The sequence below is a fragment of the Nyctibius grandis genome, chromosome 8, assembly GCF_013368605.1.
Source record: "Nyctibius grandis isolate bNycGra1 chromosome 8, bNycGra1.pri, whole genome shotgun sequence".
In the NCBI taxonomy this organism is placed as follows: Eukaryota; Metazoa; Chordata; class Aves; order Nyctibiiformes; family Nyctibiidae; genus Nyctibius; species Nyctibius grandis.
Genome location: NC_090665.1, coordinates 45724431 through 45746876, shown reverse-complemented (window position 1 = coordinate 45746876; position 22446 = coordinate 45724431). Strand labels below are relative to the sequence as shown.

Sequence of the window (22446 nt, the reverse complement as noted above, 5' to 3'; positions counted from 1 at the left end):
ATTCAGCCCACGTGCACCCTAAAGCTCCAGTGATATTGGATAGATAGCTGAGCTGTATATACTATTTTCACTAAGGCTGCTGTTGCAGATCTCGTAACACCACAAGCCTTGGCATCCAGGAGTACAAGAAACCACCAGGAACAGGGTGTCTTTAAGGTTAGGCCTCTCTTTCATTAGCTTAAATATCTAATTGAAGGTTTACTAGGAATCTTAGCCCTAGCTCTTGTTCAGTCCCTGGTGTCAGTGGCCTGACCTAACCTCCCAGTCTCCTAGTGCTCCATCTGCATCCACCTGTCACCTCATGCGTATTCCCCCATCCAGGAATGGGGTACTGTTACATTAAAAATAACAACTACAACTTGGTAGCAAGCAATTTCACTTCCCCTCCTGACTTTACCGACTCTTTTAACGAAAACATTAAATAACAAATACAAAATAACTTGTAAGATTGGTGGGGTTTGTGTTCAGGTACATAGTTTGATTCAACATACTGTGCAATCCTACCATGACTTTGGGAAGACTTTGATTAAACAGAAATTAAAAGGTGTCCCCCTTTTATCATGAAGGACAAACTTCCAAGATGCTGTGGCTCTCTAGGAAAATGGCAATTACTGAGGGATAGTCAGTGTTTTGAGTTGCTTTCAGTCTACCCTAAAGCAGAAGAAACTCTTCACACTTTTTAAAGTGAGAATTGTATTTGACTGTGGAAACTATTATGAGAGGTCCCTGAAAGAAACTGTTTCCATCTGAACAGATCCAATTTTTGCAAGTATTCTTCTGCCTTTCAGAAGATATTGCACTCCCACCCCTGAAATCCCTTCTGTGCTTTCCAGTTCTCTTTAAGATTCTTCTTTTAATCTTCCTGTCATTAAGACCCTGCTATGTGCCTATTTTCTCTTACCTAAGCTTATAGGCAGATGGGGAAATCAACTGAAAGTACTGTTCTGGAGATACTAGTGAAAGCAGAGATGACCACTGTCTCTAGACAACAGATCTGATCATGCTTCCCCATTTGAACCTGTAACCGACTTCTGAACCCACATGGTACAATGTGTGGTGAGCCTCTGTGGAATGAGCAAAGTCCCAGCATCAACCTAGTTTGGCTTTTCTAAGTACACAGAGTGGATCCTCTTTCCAGTGCTCCTTCCTGAAAATTAAGACTCCACTTGTTTCATTCAGGGACCTTCTGCTGACCCTGATGACTCCTCTGTAACTTGCACACACTCTTCCATGTAACCCCAGCTGGAGAAGGAGCCCAGCTCCGTATGATAGTGAAAACACAGCAAAGCAGATGAACTGTGAGTTTAGAAGTACGTGCAAAGCTTCTCTGGAAAACCCAGAAATCAACTGTGTGCAGATTACCTCGTCTCAGCTTCCTTACAGCTCTAGTAGATTTGCTGGGTTATAGTAGGTCCTCTGTGAGGGTACAGGGTCCGGGCAGATGCAAGGACTTTCTTCTGAACCATAAAGCTCCTTCAGACCAGCTCGCTTTCTATGAATTAGACTGGCCCTTCAGCCAAACCTAACTTCTGTGGGAAAAGTACATTAATTTCTTCTCCCTTTCCACACAGCCTCAGACTTTGTATGTGAGGTTCCCCCCTATGTTTCTTCAACAAATCTTTTTACAGCCCCTTCATAGTATACATGAACTGTCTTTTACAAACTAAACTGAATTCACTGGATGCAAGTCAGATGGAACATGAAATTCAAATACGTTCACAGGCACAGCTCTATGCCCAATAAGCTAATTATTGACCTAATAAACTCAGGCCCTTAGCAGGGGTTATTGTTTCAAGCCACAAGCTACTTCAACATCAGCGCTTAACTGCTCTAATAGAAATAGTTTACACCTGGCTATCTTGACATATGAGCAGACAAAGCTGAAGTTCATCCACAAAAGACCAATAGACCTGCCCTAGGTCACTCCTGTCAGGGCTGGAGACTTTCACTCCCTTGTTAACTTTACTAGATAAGTGCCACCTTTTGTCCAAAACAGCAAGCACTTTCGTGGATTGCCATTAAGATTTAATGACAAAGTTTGTTGCTGCAAAGACATCTCATGATACAAAAATTCTATTGCATCAGCTTTCTAATATCATAAAATTAACTCAAATTTATATCAAAGACCTAAGTTCCCAAAATTATTGCTGCTGCTGCACCTCTAGCTCCGTGATTAAGATGACAAGTTCTTAGCAAGAAATAAGGGCTGAGATGAAAGACCTTTGGTGAGCCACAACATTACCAGAAGCCTTGGGGATTCAGATGTTAGCTTTCTCTCCGCCATGATTTATGAACAATAGAAACCTCTAAATGATCTGCTCATTGGTGAGTGAGCTGTGGTACAGCTCTGTTCACCTTTGCATCAGAGATGGAAGAAGATGCACTTAATCAGTGCAGAAAGATACAGAAGCGCAAGACATAGCTCTGTCCCTTCTCCACACCATCCATTGTGCACACTCACTGTCTCTCCAACTGAAAGAGCAGACTTGTGCTATCAACGTAGAGTCATTGCTAGTACTGCTACGGAAAACACACACAAGCCTTGGATGAATTGTGGTTCGAGGATCTATCTCATTATTTGGCTTAGGAAGGATAAATAACAGCAACGCTCAACTGCCAGGATCCGCCTCATTTCTGCCTTCTCTTTCTGAGAATGGATGGAAACAGCTACTGTAGGAGGCTTTGGACCAGACAGAACAAAGTGAAGGAGCACGTTCCTTCCAGCACCAAAAAAGCCTCTAGAAGCCACCCAGCAGAGGAGGGACTGCTTGGTTTCAATGTCTGTATCCGTTATGAGTAAGTCAGCGGTGCCCTGACAAGAAGACCTGAAGAAACTGGGGTGTGGCAGCTCTTTGGCACAGCAAGAGAGGGCCCAGAAGCCTACACAGAGGGTTTCCTCTAGGATAGGCTGGAGTACGAGCCAGGGCAGGAGGATCTCGTGCCGCTGTGAGATGGGCTGCAGCCTCTGCCAGAGCTGTGTGACTCATGAAGGGGGGAAAGGCAAGACTTGACAACCTGGGCTGTCTCACACAGTAGTAGGTTTTGTTCTCCATGGGATAACCCACAGCCTGTGTGGCCTGTGGTGAGACTCTTCAGTAAAGGACTGCAGTCCATGTCACACTCTCGTCATGTTCTTAATAGCAGTTAACCATAACACTTAATTCATGCGGCACACAGGGCTTGACACGTCCTGATTCTCCCCTGCTCCAGTTGCCCAAGCAATGGTTGGCAGGCTGCAGAGGAGTGATACTGGTGGGACTGACAGTCTCCTGCTCTTTTTCCCCCAGCAGCAGTTAGACCTGCCAGGCCCCAGAAGCCGTCAATATCCGCCTGGGACAGGACGTCACTCCCACGCAGCACGGCGAAACCAGGACTGTGATTCACGAGTGGAACCACTTCCCTTGGGACAGCTGTAATGGCTCCCATTTCCTGCTCTCTACCCTACCCAATTTTTAAGGTTCCCATCCTCACCACAAGAATCAAACAGCTTGCACAACAGCTGCTGGTCTGCTGTAGTTTACAGCCCAGCACTTCCAGGTGTTTCTGGATAGTACCTTTAAAAGCTGGGCTGTACCCACTTGTGATGAGAGCCCTAGAAAATGCCACCTTCCTTTCAGTAAACTCCTTTAGTATCACCATATGTTGCACTATGGTGATACTAATAGTGCAACTCGGGCCCCATGAGTTGTATGAAGCACCCTGACACTATTTTACTACTTTGCCTTCTGCAATGCAAATGGCACATAAGTTGTACAACCTGGAGAATACAGAGAAGACATCTCACCTCCCTGGAGGTGACATATTATATTTTCCCTCCCAGCCCAAATGAATGATGAAGTCATGATATTTAAAAAAGCCTAATCATACATTGCTAAGTTTTTGGCAGGGCAGATCAAATATTCTTAACAAAATCTTCTTAAAAAGTGGATAATACACATGTGGTCTAGCTCCTGCATCACACTGAACACCCAGACCTGTGGCTAGCACTATCTTGTGTGCAAAGTGGCAGACTTGGTTGAGTAACCATGTTTAAGGGATACCATGACATCTGCTTACCATTTCACTTCGGTGGGACTGACTGTGTGATCAGTGTTAAGCAGGTGACAGTGCTCAGTGTTACAGCCTTTTCTGAAAAGCGACCATCTCAAAAAGGTTCCAACTATGATACCCCAAAAGGAGATATGAAAATAGCGTCAATAGTTTTTACAAATCACAAGATCATAGGATATATCATGTTGAAAGGGACCTCAGAAGAATATCTAGTTCAACCTCCTGCTCAAAGCAGGGTCAGCTATGAGGTCAGACCAGGTTACTCAGGGCCTTAACTAGTCCATTTGCCTTTAGGATGTCAATTGCAAGTATTGAAGAGTTTTGTACTAAAACAGAAGGATTTGCACTTAGTGAAAAAAGAAATAACAGCCTTGGAAATATCAATATGATCCACAGGCAACCAGGAGTCGATTAACAATAAATGTTTTCCCACTACTAACTCCTCTGTTCTGATTTCCAACACACTATGTTAAAGCAACAAGAAGCAAGCTGAGCTGTGATGGTTGATTCTCTAAATCCTGTAAGTTTGCTTTTCACAAGTGGCAATGACATTGACAGCTTAGAACAAGTGAGCTTGTACTGTTTACATCGAAATACACTTACTATGAAAGTGTATTTGCTTACTGACCAAATACACTAACACTAAAATGTTAGTGTTATATAAACTACCTACAGAGCCCATCCCTGGAAGTAATAAGCTATTCCTTAAAGATTCCTCAGATTCTCAGTGACGTTTCCTGATAATGGTCCCATTTATAAGCACAGATTACATTTAATATGCACAGCTTTAACAACATTAGCTTGTTCTAAAGTGTGCTTTACCCCGTGTTATCAGAATTGTAGTCGAATTCCTCATATGGTTAAAGGGCAAATTCAGATAGCTTTAGTCACCTTTTTCCACAACAAGTCTCACTGGAGATTGATGATTAGAGAATGAACAAAGGGCTGAGACTGCACACAGGGCTAGCACAAGGGTTACCATTAGACAGTGGGACTTCAGACCACCTCTGTGACTGAAAGGGCCCAGATTTTCTAAATTTCACCTTCAAAGCATTCACAAGTTTTCTCTGTTTTATCAGTTTAGTTAAAGCAGTGAAGCCTTCTGAGGTAGGTAGGTTTATATTTTCTGAAATGTGATTCTACATTTCAACTTAAGTCACACACTGGAAGGAGAATATGTCCTTGATTTCACTATAACTGTGCTCAAAGGAACGCAGTTGGAATGGTCTACAAAAAAAAATGCTAACACCACTAAAGCTGACCGAGTTGTTCTGCTACAAATTCGTACATAAACAAGGACTAGTGAGAGCCCCATGCAGAGCTGCTACAGTTTGGACTAGGAAAAGCGACACAATCACAGGTTGAGAATGGCACTACTGAGCGTGAGATGGGCGTTGTTAATTCAGATTGACTGTAATTTGGGTGCATTCAAGGCTTTGTGTCTAATAGTCAAAAAAATTCTACATTTTTCTAAAATTTCTAGAAGACCTTCACAGTTTAGTCTGCTTTAATGACACAGTATGGAAGACAGGACAGGTCCAAAACCTATACCTTTAAATAGTTTTTCCTCCTAAATTATCAAATTCCATAGCCATTGGTCAGACACTCCATCTCCTGCCTCATGGTACCAGAGCTGCTATCACCCTCTTCCTTATTGCCCGATCAACGTTTATCTCTAATCACCCTCTTCCTTATTGTTTGATCTCCGTTTCTTCCTAAGTATCTCCTTTACCACCATTCAAACATGCGAATAACTTGAGTTTTAACATGTTTTACATGACAGACATATTTAAGGAACCAGCAGTATAAAAACAACATTAGAAAATACACAACAGATCTCAGCTAACAACATGCATGAAATGAGTGCATGGCATTCTCTTTATTATTTTTTTTTTAATCTATACCATCAGTACTGTTAACCCCACCTACTAAATCCACAGGCACACACCTAGCACCGGTACAAAAGCAAAATGAGCTAGAAAACACCTTATGATCTCAGAAAAAGAGAAGATGGGGATGGTACGACAGATTCATAAAGAAAAGCAGTATTTCATCCTTGTAACCATGTTTTGTAATAATAATTGTTTGTGCTGCTGACTTCCCTCAACACCTGTGACCCTGCTTGTCACAGCCTCACTGCCTGCTGGAAACTTGGCAAAAGACAAGAGAAGAGATATTAGGGAACCAATGCTACATCCTGAGAGAGGCCATAAAGTCCAAAGGTTGAACAGAATTGCCAGGAGCAGACCGATAAACTCAGGAAGTGTGTGGCTCTGGAGAGACAAACCGCTGTGCCCGAGTACGGTGTGTTCAGACTCCGCGAGCTGCACCCCGACGTCTCGCACGCTGGGAAGAGCACAGTATCCAGGGGCTTGGCCCAAATGGCCCCTTGAAAACGAATTACTGTGAGCCCCTTTCTGAAAGAGTAGTGACCAGTCGGTGCACTGCACATGCCAGAATTTCACAGATCTTAAACTTGAAAAACACTCCTCTTTTTTTCTTTCAAATTAAGCTAGGATGATTTGTTGATTTAATAAAAAGAAAAAATCCCATGTAAAACTCCTTCTGAATTAGCATATTCAAGCCTTTCCAAAATCTGGCTCCAGTAAAGAACTTGTCCTTAAAAATCTATCAGACTGTAACTAAGCTTGTAACTTGGCATGTAAAATAAATAAGCCAATAATCAGATCCTTCAGAAATTTTCAGTTAAATCTGTAAAAATATCTAATAAAATATTCAGTATTTGAAGAGTTTTTATCCAGGAGGAGTGTACAGCAGCTTTGGTTTCATGTTAGGAAGAGCATGGGGCATTAATAACTAAGTTTCCACCCCCACCCCTTTCCTATCCGCCACTCAGTTGCACTAGCACAACCTTTTGTGAAGCCACACTGTAAATCTGAGCAGAAAACTCTCTTCTGGCTTTCAGAACAAATCAAACCAAGAGCACAGCATGGCCCCCACAAAGAACTGAGCAAGCACAAGCAAAGAGGCAGCGCAGGAATGGCAGCCAGGAGAGGGAGGAAAAAGGACATGAATTGCTTTGAGCTCATATTGCTGCTGAGTACTTTCTATTATAAAACCATAACCTAATATGCTTGCAAGACTACGTCTGAACCGCTTCACACGGTGCACCTCCTTCCCTGCGTGGGACCCTACAGGGATCTCCACCGTTGCACAAACGTGCCTGCTCGGAGCGGCTTGCAGGCTCAGACACTGCACTCTATTATACCTTTCATTATCACAAGAGCATAACCCCAGCAGTGCTTGTAAACACAACAGCTTCCTTGAGAGGCAGCAGCAAAATCCGTACGTACGGCTCCCCTTGTCAGTGAAAGCCTGGCTTGGGAGGGCTGTGCTCCCCGGGGAGCTCAGCTGTGGGAAGCGGGAGCAAGGAACTGCCTTTTTAGGACTGTGGCTGAGCAGAGCCAGGAAGCGCTGGGGCAGGACCTGGGCTCCGGCAGCAGCTCGCTGGCCTTATAAGGAGAAAGCCAGGTATTTCCCCAGCCCCGTACTGGGAGCTGCACAGCCAGGGCGTGAGGTGAGGCGAGGCGAGGCAGGGCTCCCCAGCGAGGCCTGGCCCGCCACCGGCCAAGGGGACCCTTGGCCACGGCCACGCTCCTGCTAGGTGCAGACCTACAGCCCGGCCGTCTCCAGCCCCCAAGCATTTCAAATAGGCCTTATTAGGAAGCGGAGAAGCTTAATTAATTGAAAGATTGTTTTCAGATCTGTAAAGCCAGATGGTTTGTGGGTGAACTGTACTTGATTTTAATGTGACATTTTAAGGCGTTCAAGGCAACGTTTTGGAGCACAAGTCTCTAATGTGAGGCATCTTTTCAGCTACCTACATAAGAGGGCAGGTTTTCAGAGGTGATGAGTAACTGGATTTTCTGAAAACTCTAACAGAAGGGGCAGGACACTCAGCAATTTGTTTAAGCAAGCTTTAGGAACATACGTGATTAAGACTCCTCCCCAGTTGCCTAAAAATTAAGGCTGCTCAACAGAAAAGCAAAAAGATTTTAGTTTCAGTCAGTTTAAGTTACATTTCTTTTTATTACCTGTTGTATTTTTCTAGGGAGCAAAACAAATTAAACTATTTCAGGCCAAATCCATCCATACAGGATACATGTGTAAGCACCCCCGACCATGAACTGTCCCATATTCTTGCTCCTTTTATTTCCTGACTCTAGTTTTTAGAAGTAAAAAGAGGAGGCTGGGAGTAAAATAGGAAAAAAGTACAATTCTTCCCCAACAATATCCATTTGTAAATTTGCTTTTTCAATCTTTCTCAGAAAATGGAAAGAAAAATGGAGTGTCCTTGAATATTTTTCTTTGGCAAAAAAGAAAAAAAAAAGTAATTTTCCTTTCGATATGGTTAAAAAAATAATTTACAGTGTAACATTAAAATGAGACACTATCCATACAGGAATAATACAGCATCCTAGTTCTGCATATGAAATGGCATATTGATGTTCAAAGAATTACCCATACATTTTGCCATCTTAGTTTCTTGAGATTAAACTTTGATAACTGCCTGCCTTGAGATGCTGAATAGTATAGGTTTAACTGAAAGCAGCAACTTTTAACCTGGAGATCTGAGGATGGCTGGATAGGTTTGATCCGTACCACTTTTTAAATGCACAGAAAAGTGACTGCTCTACACCACAAACTACTGCCATCATCAGTGCCTTCAGGTAATAATCGCAGCAGGAAGACCAACACTTTGATTAATCTTGCCCCAAACCACTTGCAACGTATTGGCAAGAAAACATGGGGGAAGTACTAATTACCCATGGTTAATCACAGGGCATCCGTTTGTAGAATTCCTTATGAGAGGCCCATCAGGAGAAACGAGGCCACAGACAACATGAAAAATTACATTAAACAACTGAAAAATATCTAGACACGTGACAAACTTACGCAGTATGAGCTCAGACATGGCGTAGGACTTTCTCCAGTTGTTCATTTGGCTGGGATTACATTTCTATAGCTCCAAAGGAGCACTAAGGTAAGACTACTTTCATAAAAGGAATAAAAGTTTTGACACCAGGTTTCATATTGTAAATTTCTCCTTCAAAATAACTTGCTTGCCAAAGCAGTTCAGCTGCCAGAAAGGGAGAAAAGCAGGCAAACCATTCCCTTTAAATGACCATGCTATGCTGCTCAGGTACACGAGGCATCGCTCCAGAACTAGGGAACGTTGTCTCATTAGGAGCAATTAAAAAAACCCTGAGGGAATTTTAAAAACAACAACTTCCAAAAACAAAACATGCATATATACCACATGCATTTGTTTATGCAGCTGTAATGAGTGATGAAATCCGTTTATGAGCTGAAGTCACAAGACTCTAAGCAGGTCTTTGTTTAATCTCAGTAAGTCATGACATTTCCCTACTACTTATAATAATGTGATTTGGATCAACATTTTCAAACTCATGCACCTGGTTTTTAACAGCGCTTACCAACGGCACTTCATCTGCTTCGCTGGAGACTGAACAGTCTACTTCTGAGCCACCGCTCTGATTAAGCGTCCTAAAGACAGATATAGAAACCTTGTTTTAGTTAAAAACACGCCTGTAATTCTTGAATTCAGCATAAAGTCTGAAATTCTTACTCAAACTGAAACTCTGTGCAACCTGCAAAGAGTGTCAATAAAAATCAATGAGACCATTAGTGGAATGAATACTTAACAGCACCAGCCCTTCTCTAGCCACAAAATCTATCCAGATGGATGCCCTTAAAAGACTTAAGAAGGTTTGCTATAGACAATGGCTTTCGCTCCAGCATGTTGCTCTGACTTGGGAGAACAAAATGAAGATAAACGCAGCAGTTTGCTGCTTACATTAATGCAGCATTAGTGCCCTGAGTAACAAAGGTAGGACAGAGTATGCAGGGGGAAAAAAAAAAAGATCCAGCACAAATAACTATTAAGTTACATATTTTCTGTGTTTATAAGCTGTGCTAGGCTTTAGATGTACTATTATATAGCTATAATGGTATACGAATCAGTAATACTGCATATAAGTCAAGACCACATTTCTAGCTTTGATATTAAGGAGAAAAAAAAAAGAAAAAGAAAAGGTATTTGCCACTGCTGCTCTTGCCATTACACTTCTGTTAGCTTTGCAAACAGATCTGGTGTTTTGTGAGGATCAGATCAAAACTAAATGAATCTAGGTCCATTGTCAATATAAACAGAGTGACTTTTTTTTTATATTTCTTTTAAGAAGGGAAATAAGATTAGACTCCTGATCTGGGCAATCTACCTAATGCACAAGAGCAGGACATCCCAGACGCAGAAAAAACTTGTCTTAGCCTTTAAGGTCTGAAGGAAAGTGTCACTGTCTACACCCATTCTCCATTCTGTTTCTCATGTTTGGCTCATTCACCCATTGCTCTCCAGCATCCCAAATGAGCCAGGAAACCAGGTGGATTTTACACCACGTCACCAAATCAAGATGGCAGAAGCACATACAGAAAATGCAAGGATCTTTCACCGAGAACATTTTCTTCCAAGCACCCTCTTGTTTATACTCAAAAGCATAAAGTACAAGACGCTTTCTTCAGCAGCTTGGACCCAGACTCAGGAGGGCTCTACAGCAAAGTCAACATGCCACTGAACTGGCACAGAGCATGTTCCTATACCTTGCATTTTTTATGACCTATTTTTGTTGACTTAGGAAAATAATATGCACTATTGCCAGTGCCTTTCCCAATGTGGAAAAAAAAAATTTCTAAAATCATTATCAATGTGAGGCAGCCAGGGAAGCATCTTTTCTGCCATTTTCAGATACACACACCTATTGGATGTGTTTTTATGTTACAGACGAGCACTACATGGACTCAGGAAGAGAGATTATGGTCTCAATAGGACGGCATCAAGGCTTTGTGGGCTTCCATTTTCTTAGGATGGCTGAATCACTCGAGTAAAAAAGTCATACAACGTATACAGCCATATCAAACAAGAATCTGTAATATTCTTAAAGCCACATCAATTTATATATGCTAGATATATTCATGGGAAAATAAACTCAGATGCAATCTTCCTACCTAATTTCTAAGTCTATAGGGATTATATTTTATATTTCCCCATTTCCAAAGTCCTGTTCATTTATTTTCCTTTTGCTTTTTGAGATCTACTGTACCAGTGTGCCAGAGAGAAAATTACTGTAACTACTGAAGTCAGAGTAACAACTGAAAACACATATCAGTATTAAACATTATCTAATATGCTAGTCCATATGAACTAAACCCAGCTGAAAAGCTCTGAAAAGGCACATTAAAAAAATAACTGTGAGAGCGTTAAGTAAACAGTTCCCTTACTGGATTTTCTATAGCCAACTAAAACCTTTCTTCCCCTTTCCACATTAAAAGAGAGCCCTAAAACCACATTTTGCATATTTTATTAGTTCAAACTTTTTCTAACATGGTTCCCAGGGCAGACCAAGTCTAACAAACTTTAAAAAACGAATCTAACACTGTTCTAAAATAACAGTATTAGAATCTGGCGGAGTGTGAACAACAGGACTATCAATAAATGTCTACTCTTATTCCCAGACCCAGAATGGAATTCTAAACAATTTTTAGCCCCTAAGATTCACAATTTATTGAATCTGAACTTGCACACCAGCTTTAGTAATCAATGTTACCCATCTCATGCCTCTGACTGCTTTCCTCGGAGAGAAGAATTGCACATTTGGAGAAAGAAAAACATTTTTGTGACTGTTTTAAAAATGGCAGTTGAAAGTTTCTTGAAAGGTCAGAAAGCTAGGAGTTATCCTGCTAGAAACAGATTAGCAGGCAGAGGGTAGGCAAGCTGGTCAGGGGCGTACGGGAAGTCTAATCTATCAGATTGATAGCACCACTATGTATATGGCACAATGATATCTTATCTTCCCAGCCCTGCAACCAAAATAAACCACACCGAAGTCTTGGAGTCTGATTCTGTTGTCTTTAAGTACACACCCCTCAGGGTGGTGACCCAGGACACACCACACATCTTTTACTTCATGTAAGACAAAATCAAAACAAATATAATCAGTATTTTTCCTTTTAGGTCTCTCACTGAGGCTCTTTGATGTGTTTTCCCTAATTGTTTTCTCTTTTTAATCATCACACTCAGGGGTTTCTCTGAGCTTACAATGGTCTAGTTTTTATGTAACCTCTTCCGTGCGGGCACCTTCCCAAGCTCCCAACACAGCAACTGCTGTAACAGTACACAGCAACACTACACCAAAGAATACCTTGTCCAAATGAAACCAAAAGGGAAATTTAGATGAGTACATTCTGCTTAGGTTGGAATTTTGGCTCAGACACAAGAGTTAACGCTCCTGGTCTTGCAAAAAGAAGCTCTAAAGGAGATACTGAAAATGAAAGTATCTCTTCTACTTCAAAGCTGAAATCTGTCCACTTTTTTAACATGTTTCTCTACTCTGGGAAATTTTACTTATCTATACCCATTCATGAAGGGGAAATCCTCGGTCCTACAAGTCAGCAGTGGGTATGCCATTCACTGACTAGACCTGAGACTCCACCAGCACGATTTAATACCCATGGTACAAAACTAGTTCAATTTCTAATTTCTATCCAGCTGCTTGCCAACTTTTCTTTGTCTTAGGAGCAATTATTCACATTTACATTTTATCTTGATTCTCTTTAGCAATATCCCTATTTACATCAAGAAGCCTTAAACAGATTACCACATTCTTTTCAGTGTTACCTAAGAGGTGCATTGCTATACTACAGTTCTAAAATTTTCCAGATCCACTATTAATAAAATGCCTAAACTTAAAACAGGCACTACGCAAAACTCGCATAACTGGAACACCTATAAAATGCCCTGTAAACAGCTGCCCTACATCTGAGCTGCCAGCAGATTCATGAGGTTCTAGAGCTAATTTCCATTTATCAGCTATGATTTACTGACACTGCTGATACTCATTTCTGTTGTTCTCTGCTGTGCCTTGTCAAGACGCTGCACATGGAGGAAGCAGGAGCTAAGACAAGAACTGGAAGCATTTCCTTCACGTGGGAAGGTGCCCTGCTAAGAAACTGCTTATTGAACCTGACAGCGAGTGTACAAACAACATTAGAGGGAGTGCTCACACATGTACTCCCAATAAAGGGGAGGACAAGGCGGTGAAAGTCAGAGCTATTACAAGACAAATACAAATTAAAGACACTGTTTTTAATCTCCAGGATACTAAAATATTTTTGAGAGCTCCCAGTGTTTGGGGGAGGAGGGAGGGAGACAAAGGGGTAGGGGGAGCAGGAAGCTCTACTGAGACTTTTCTTATGGTTTCTATCACCTTTTGTGGGAAAATCATTCTAGAAAAAAGCAACAGAGGATTTTGAAACTAACAGAAAAGCACTTGCTAAAAGGTAAAAGCACTTGCTCTTTGTAAAACTTCCCATGAGGCCTGAAAAAGCACCCTGAGCATGCACTTTACCAGACAGCTTTGCATATGAAATCCTGTTTGTTTCAGAAACAGTTGTATATTTTTACCAGGGGGGTTATTCCTGTCAATTGTCCGATTACTGATCTGTGAGAAGCAAAAAAAAAGGAGTCAGAGCTACCACAAAGATATAAGCATAACTATTAAAGTTCATGGGATTTTCAACATTTCTCTTCCTTACCCTGAAACTTTAACCCTTGAGCGAATGCTGCCATATATATTTCCTTTGGCTGGCTGGTGGGCCACCTGGAAAGCATCAGCACTCTAAGAAGAAAACTGCTATTGTTTATTTGGAATTTCCTTAAAACAAAATCTTGCTGTCCATTACCGTTTCCCAGGAAGGTATATTGTTCTATCACCACCCATATCAAATTCAAGTGCAGAGACATGTTTACGGTACGTGCAGCAGCTCAGATAGGCTGGGCTGTTGCAATCCTGTTGCAATCCTGTGCAGAAAACAGAATGTTAACACTGGCATGCTGCTCCCACGCCCTCCCCTCTTCAGGCTTTACATTAACTCAGTGACACCCTGCTAGGCACAAGGTTTATTTACACAACACAAAGTCTTGAGACGAGCCTTTGTTCGACTGCAATGTTGACAAGGCTTATGAAGCACTACCGATGGTAGTAAAGGTGTATTAAGAATCAACTGAGGACCACATATGAATGAAACGTTTTGAAACTCACTTGATTGAGTTTCCAGCTGCAGCACAATTCTCCTTTAGCCAGAAGCTGTTGGGACAAACTAGCGAAGCTCCTGGCTTTCACGGAAACCAGTGAATTGCACTAACACGGTGGTTCCACAAGGACTTTAATCCGGGATACGCTGATGACAGCCTGAAAAGAAGCAAATGCCTCTCTCCCCAGCCATTCAGCTCTTTTGCTGGGATAGATCTGAACGGGATGTATTTCCCAACACGCTTCACCTCATGGCTGTGTCAGCGCAAGGGAGGGGACAGCGTGGGAGCAGGAAGAGGGCAGACGGCCTCTTTTGTCAGCAGTGCTGACAGAAAGCACTTGGGGAACTAATGACACTGTAAATTGTGCTGATTTACATCTGCTAAAAAGCACTCCTTAGTTTTCCTTAAAAATGATTGCTATATGTATAGCATTTTAGAACTTAACTTACGTGTAAAAACAGGCAAGAAAGCTGAGGTGCAGATTTATTGGGTGGAAGTGTCCGAGGGGGCTGTAAGCTTCACCTCCCCAGGACCAGCAATACCCACTCCTGCGAGGAGGCAGTGGCTGTTGCACTCACCCTCTTCCCCAAGGGGTGCATAATGCAGAAGAGTTCCTGTGTTTCACGTGATCATCTTCTTGTCGAAGTTGTGGACTAAGCATTAAAGCTTTTTCTTCAAAGAAACTATTTGTGTGATTCTGGAGAGGTGCTGATCGCTGTGCCTCAGCTTTCCCCTTCTGGGAAGCTGACATGTAATGCTTCCTCCTACACAGCATTTTTGACATTAACAACACCAAATCATTGTCAGAGCGTCTCACAGCAGAGACTCTAAACGTAAAGAAAAAAAAAACAAAACCCCAAACCCCTCCAAAATAGCAGGCCCACAGCAACTGGGAGATATTTGGTCAAAATGTCAGGGAGTGACCAGAGAGTGAAAACGGCGTAAATCGAGGTGCCAGTATATGCTCTACACAGTCCTGGGTCAGATTCAAAACGCATTACAAGGTTGATGAACCACTAAAAATGTCAATGGTTGACATCCTAAAAGCAAATGGGGCCAGTAATAATTATTTTATACCAATAAGTTAATCCTAGATCTTCTTTCAGATGAAATTCCATTCCTTTTCTGTACCTTTTTCCTTAATGCATTTTTAAAAATAAAAATAGTTCATACCACTTATACAGCATTTAATCCCCATAGATCTGCACGCTTTACTAGAACTTCAGTTTCATTATGCCCATTTTACAAGCAGGGAAACCAAGCCACAGAGATGCAAAAAGTGATTAAGGGTCATTCAGCAGGGAGGCAAAATCAGGGAAAACTGAAGTTCTATCCCATTTGAGTTTATTCAGTTCTCCTGTTTTTCTCTACTGGTATACAAAAAAAATAAGATTACTTCTCATTAAACTCATGGGGTTACATTAAAGAGGTTAACAAATTTTTGCTTCACTTCGTACATTCTCTTGGCCACTGCTGCTACAGGGTAAGGTAGAGACTTTGCAGATCAATAACCTAAATGTGAAATACACCACAGTTCTTATTAATATTTATGTAATCATCTAGGGCAGAAATTGGCTATCATTGAATTGACCTCAGAACTTTGACATAAATGCCTATTTGAAGCACCTGGCAATAGGCTGTAAGCATCCACGCCCAGAACGGCTTTGTCCGGGCTTGCAGATCTGCCAGCCCCACACCTTTTCCTATACTGACTGTAAGGAACGCAATAACTGGAAAACATCAGCACAAAACATGCTTATATGGAATAAGGTTACGTTGTACCATTAGCTCTTACAACATGCGTGCTTAACCTCCCTCACATGACTTACCTGAGTCCACAGACCATTCTTAGCTGAACAGAAGCTTCTGCAAATATGTGCACGCTGCAGCTGGTACCCAGAACTCTAAATACCATACAGCCATTTTTGGAATGTCTTTCTGGTTGTGTAAAAAAGAAAAAAAAAAAGAAGAAAATTTTAAAATCTGCATTTCAATTAGCAGCCATCACAGCCCTTAGACCTTTGCTTTATTATTGTCCTTTTATCCTAACAATTTTCCTTGATCTCATGAACTTGTTTCTAATATATTCAAATGTTATGGCTTTTTATGTTTCATATGTTCTCAACAGACTGTGCAGGCAGTCCTGTGAGCTGACCAACGCGTCTGCCAAATGCGCTGCCGGCTGTTCATGCAGTACTTCCTCTAGCACATATGTGAGCAGTGCTCCCGAACCCATTGTGAAAAACAAGCTCTCAGGTAGGGATCAATACCAATTCTGGACTAAATTTTCCATCTCTGCTTCCGTCTGAAACAAGGGAACATATAGACACTGCAGAGTCGGCGACTGCATACAATTTTTACCAAAGAAAAGAGGAAAGAACACCAATTTTGAGGGTTTCAGGTATCCTGGTTCTTCTCCTACAGGAGTCCTCAGGGGCTGCTGTGGACAAGACTAGGACATTCCCACCCTGTGAGGGGACAGGGCTGCCTGGACCAGTGGGGAGCAGCTACGCAGTCGCTGTGTGATATGTCAGCTGTGATCGGAGATCAGGTTGTGTATTATTAATCATATGGGATTGAGGCAGAGTAACAGCTTAGTAGCATCTTCTCCAAAACTGAAGTCCTTAACTCTCCTTGTGCTTTCAGGTATTGCCCTACCCAGGCCGTGCCCTTTCCTCCCTACAATGCCTTCCTTGGCTATTTGGCAACCCTAACTGCTCCCACACCATGACTCCAACACAAATGACTGTCATCCAGAGTGAATGTTTCCATTTGCATTACATGAGCAGGCACTCTGTAAACTTCCCCACAGGCTCTGCCACTGTAATCCCTGGGAAGGAGCAACCTGCAGGACCTACTTTCACTGTTCAGTGCTTTCTCTGTTTATTGCTACTACTGTCAGAAACATTACTCGAATCCAGACAGGTGTCCTTACATCTGTCAGCCACCAACCACTGGTGACATTCAGTACCAGAAACTCATGTCCAGGTCCAAGCCTGAACCCACAGCACAGAGAAGGAAAGCTCGATTGCTCACTGGAAATCCCTAAGCTCTATGGTGCTTTACACTAGGCATTGTCGGTCTCACGCAGACTGGCTTCCTTTCCTTCTCCTGTTGCAAGCACTGCTTTATCCCAGGTTGCCAGGAGCCTACTGTTCCAACAGCTGCTAAGACAGAGTGAGGTGTCAACTTTGACAGGATGCCAGATTGTTTATTAATTAAAAATCAAGCACTTTGTATCCGTTCTGAGACCCTAATCAAAACTGAGCTATTTTACCAAGGGCTCTGAATGGTTAAATCCAGTTATTCTGAGGCTGTTGGTCACAACTGGCAACCATAAATCAAGGCATTTTGTTGCCACTGCTTACTTTAATACGTGTTTATTGAAACATCAAAATGCTAGAAAGCTAACTTCAGTTCTCCACAGAGAAACCACGCCTCAGTAATATCTGAACAAATGCGCCCTTCCAGCGGGATCTGTGTCCCCAAACACAGTAAATATCTTTTCAAAGGTTCATCTGCCTCCCCACCACTCAGCATGAGCACGCTTCTATTGGTATGGTAAAATTTTCATGCTGCCAGCTCACAATGCTGAGCACAGCCGTCTGCTTCCCATATGCCACACGTCCTCCAGTGCCTCCTCTACTCCTTACCTTCACTCTTTGGGCTCCCACTGCGGATCAGCTGCTATTCTGCCAGCCTTCTTTGCATGTAGAGGATTTTTCCAACTGTAAGCTCCACAGGACGGGAACTTTGCCCAGTTCTCTACTTCTCAGAGCACCAGCTATGCTATGGTATAGAAATAATGAACACAGAGACATTAATGGTGTGACATTTAGATTTTTAACACCCTAAAACGCATGGGGAGCAAGGCCCCAGGGTTACTTTCAGACTCATCTCTAGACAATGTAGTTAACTTCTATTTGGTCATGTTTTTGATCAAAAAATTATACAATATATACAGTTGTTTGAATTAAAAAATATATAGTTCATTACTTATTTGAAAATATATTTCTGAGCACTTGCAGTGACCACTGAAATCCTCTATAAAGCTAGCTGGGAATGGGAAAAATAATAGTGAGAAATCTCGTATAACTAACTGTTGGGTAAAGAGGAGATCATCCTATCTACCTTAGAGACAATCATCTCAAATCTTTCATTCATATGTTGCTGCGCATAAACATCCAGGGTTTGAATTGCTCAGACAGCGTTCTTAAGAAAATTGAAAATGTTTTTAGTGGTTCCTCCCTTACTTCTCCAGCCTTTCTCTGTGTTTATAGTCAGTGTTGCTGTCCTGCCCCAGAGGTAACCCAACAGGTCTTGCAAAGTCTCCTAACTTTGCCCCACCTCCATCATTCACAGTCTTGTCTCTCTAACCTACTCATTTTCCTCCATTCCACAAACTATTAGTTTCAAAGAAATTCAGAGATTAATTAAAATGATTGGTGGGATGAGTAGGTGAGGGGGACAGGCTAAAGGGCTTGACAAGAAGAAAGATGAAAAGGACTGAACGCGTACAGCTTGGTTATGCGATGACTAATCGAGGGTGGAGGAGATGGACATGATATTCATTTACACGCGCCTCTAGTTCTGAGGAGCATTTTTCATGTGCAAACTGAAGACTAGCTCAAGACTAGCGTTCGGTCTTGTACAGATCTGGTTCCAGGGTCCTTCCCTTCAAGCTCTGAATCCCACTCTTCCCCCAGCCTATGCATTCCCACCCCTCCCTTGTATACTCAAATATTTGGGGTTATTTTAATTTCAGCTCAGCTTTCAGGCAGATTCAGTTCCTGGATCTCTCCCTGGCCACATGAGCCCTACTGGGAGCAAAGAGCAAAAGGAGAGGCCATGGCTGCTGGGGGTGGATGAGGTGGCACCTCTGCCACACCTCTGCTGTGCTGCAGACTTAGGTGGACTTGAACCGACTACTTAAACACACCTTGAGGAACAGGGGAGGAACTGGGAGCAGGAGCACCTGTGAATTATTTTACTTCCACTTAGCCTAAGGAAACTCTGTTCCTTGTGCCCTCACACTCCCAGCTTCTTTTATTACGCTCTGATGTAGTAAATAAAAGACTTGCTCCTTCTGACTCTTCAAACTCTTGTCTCCCTCAGTTGGGGAAACCTGCTCTATAGTAATTCCTGAAGCAAGTGAAAAGCAGTATGGAGATATGCAGTAATTCCCACTCTTACTGACTTCACACAGAGGTGAAGCAGGAGAGCACAACTGAAAGCATGAACTGAATAAAAAAAGAAGAAAAAATCTATACAATAAAAATAATTGTCTATATAAAAAAAATATTGTGGAAGCATCTCTGATAAGGGGAAAAAGCAAGATGGTGTAATATATCTAAGCATAAAGAAAAATTGTATAGAAACAAGCATTTCTTTCTGTGAGCACTGTTTCCAATATAAAAGAGCAGAAACTGTCATTTATCCAGTTTTCTTTTTTTTTTCCTAAATGATCTAGAAATAAGCCAAACGCATTTGTGATACAAGAGTGGAACAAAACAATGAACCCATTTATTCCTGGACACCGAAGATAATTTAGACGGATGTGGTATGTATAAGAAATTTTAATTTGTCCCTGAAAAGCCATTTAATTATTCAGATTATCTGATTGCCTCAGTCAGTCTTGTATTGATTGATTAGAGAACTTTATAAATCAAGATCTGCATTACTGCTGCTCAAAGCATCTGCCTCTCACAGCAACAGAGATAGATAGTTCATTTCCAGCCCCTACCCACAAGTTAGTTTATTGAGACATGTAAATGGCTATGGTTTATAAATGGGTCGGTAAGTGTTCTTTCATACTACTAAAGGACTATTTACTTAAGGACATCAGGAAAAAGGGGGAAAAAAAGCCCTTAAGTAATAGCTGTTTAATAAATCAGGGCACAGTCACCAAGATTCCCAGCTCCTTGGCTAATGGCCACGAAGGATCACTCTCTCTCTGTTCACAGGGCCCACTTCTGATCTGGGGCACTTGATGGTGAACTTGGGGCTGAAATCTAAGCCGAGACCTCCGTAAGTGCCTGTTCACCAGTTGGTCCCGAATTAGGTAGAAAATCCCCTCAGAGCAGCAAAGAGCATTTGTCTTTGATTTCAGAGCTCTCCTACTATGCACAACCTTTATGACCAGCTTGACTGTCTATTGCCAGCCTCGACCAAATAACCTCTAAGTGAGTAGCAATTAACATAATGAGTGGACTGATGGGTGTCCCCCATAGCTACAGGCCCCAGTAGCAACACGTCTCCGGCAAACTGGAATGTCTAGTCCCAAAACTCCACCTTTGTAAAAGGAAGGAAGTAGAAAACTAAAATGGGTGGAGGATAAAAAAAAAAAACATATTAAATTGCTTTAAATGAATCCCTCCAGCCCGATCCAACACTCACTGAAGCTAATGAAAAACTTGCATTGATATCAGTGGGGCAACTGGACAGACTATAAAGGCACAGTTTTTCAGGTTATACAAATATATATTAAACAGAGTGGTTAAAGCTACACTGACCATGTTCCTTGTAGTCAGAACTTGGCTTTCTAGGACAAAAGAAATATGCAAAAAAAACTACCCAAAAAGACAAAACGAAACAACAAAACTCTAACAAATTAAATGTCAACAATTAATCAGAACAAACTTAATTAGTATTATTTGTCTATACAGAAAACTAGCTAAAGCAAATCATTTGCATGGCTTCCTATGTGACAGAACCCAGAAAAAATACCCTTTTAGTTTAATTTTAAAATAATTCTTATTTCACAATAAAAACCTCCCCACAGCAAACTACTTAAAATTCATATCTTACATTTCTCCAGAATTTCTTCCCTGCATAGACAAGCCCTTTATAAACATCAAAACTGCACGCTGACACAACAGAAACGGATCACTTATGGACTATCTCGGGGGAGTTTTAAGGCAGCAAGGACCGCCACATCAGGTCCGACCAGATAGCCTATCTCTGACAGGAGCCAGGAGTGGATACCCGGACAGGCACACAAAACCAGGGCACCCACACAGCAGTTTTGCCTGGGGATGCTCTCCTGGGCACGAGCCATTTGCAGCTTTGGGATTTCCAGAGCCAGAGAGATGCACTGCATTCTGCAGCCCATAAGTGATTTCTCTTCTGTGAATTCACCTAATCACTTTAAAATCCCTCAGTCCACACAGCACTCTTGCCAAGGAGTTCCACAGCTTAACTACTATTCTGTGAAGCCATTTCTCTTATTTGTTCTCAACCTGCCAGTTTCATTTGATGCCCCTCGGCTCTTGTGCCAGAAGAGTTGTCACTGGCCTCTATTTATCTTGTATGTAAAGACTAAAAAGGAGTTAAACTGCTTATAGCATTTGCTGCACTAATGAATTTCAGAGATTTTCTTAGGCATATGCAGTAACTTACTGCTGTTCAGCAAAACTATTTGCAGCTGAAGCTACAGCGGCCGTTGAGTAGTTTGAGTTACCTGCAACACAGACAGATGCTGCCTACGAGAAGGCTGTGTGTATACCAACAGCACAGAGCGAGCCCCCGCTTCCCGGCCAAGACTTTGTATTTCGTGCCACAGACTGTTCACACAAACGCACAAAGAAGTGCATGTATTATTTGCATAATTCCAGTTAGCATGTAAAGTAACACCAGTGCCCACCATGTGGTCGAATGAATATAGCGGCTGAAGTCAGGTGGGAACATCGGAGGGAAACCGGGAAGAAAACAAATCAACAACTTCAAACAGGGGAGCTAGACCTTCACTTTTCTTTCACAGCTGCTTGTCTTTCTGTTTGCTTCATTGTTGCTTCCTATATTGCAACTGGTAATTATGTCATTACATCTAGGAAAAAATAGCACTGGAGCATTTGAAAGTGTATTTTCAAACCTAGACAGAAGTTTGTCAGCTTCACATATAGTAAAATGTGATTGAACCTGATAGACCAAGTACTTCACTGACACAAAAAGCTGGACCACCCTACGACAGCAGTAACAGCTTTGTGTTGCAAGCGTAAGGAGCACTTGTTGCACTGTAGACAACAGTACACCCCTTCAGTCCCTGTCCTACCGCGTCCTGTCACCGCCTGTCCTTAAATAGCTGCTGCACTTTATTCCAGAGGTAGCTGCTTATCAGCATTCACAAACTCACACCTCCCAGAGAGAAGGGTGTGTGGGGCAAGGTGAGGAGGGGGAAGGTAATAAAACTGAATCCAGGCAGTAGGGCACGGCCGCTTTATTGGAGATCTGTACTAGACATGCATGCCCCGTTCAGCAGAGCGGCT

General features: G+C 42.1%; 1 protein-coding gene across 8 annotated transcripts in view; it reads right to left on the bottom strand.

Annotated features, from left to right (window-relative positions):
• FGGY (FGGY carbohydrate kinase domain containing) overlaps positions 1-22446 on the bottom strand; it is a 325680-nt gene that overhangs the window by 275287 nt on the left and 27947 nt on the right. For 6 of the 8 annotated variants that reach the window (XM_068405659.1, XM_068405670.1, XM_068405672.1 and 3 more), the window contains exons 2-4: positions 17836-17971; positions 16012-16120; positions 9510-9579 (exon numbers count right to left, since the gene is read on the bottom strand). The gene's annotated coding sequence lies outside the window, so the exon portion shown is untranslated. Of the gene's footprint in view, positions 1-9509; positions 9580-13552; positions 13590-13683; positions 13767-14631; positions 14650-16011; positions 16121-17835; positions 17972-21641; positions 21704-22446 lie in introns of those variants that run through there. The other 2 variants (XM_068405662.1, XM_068405666.1) reach the window with 2 other exon arrangements.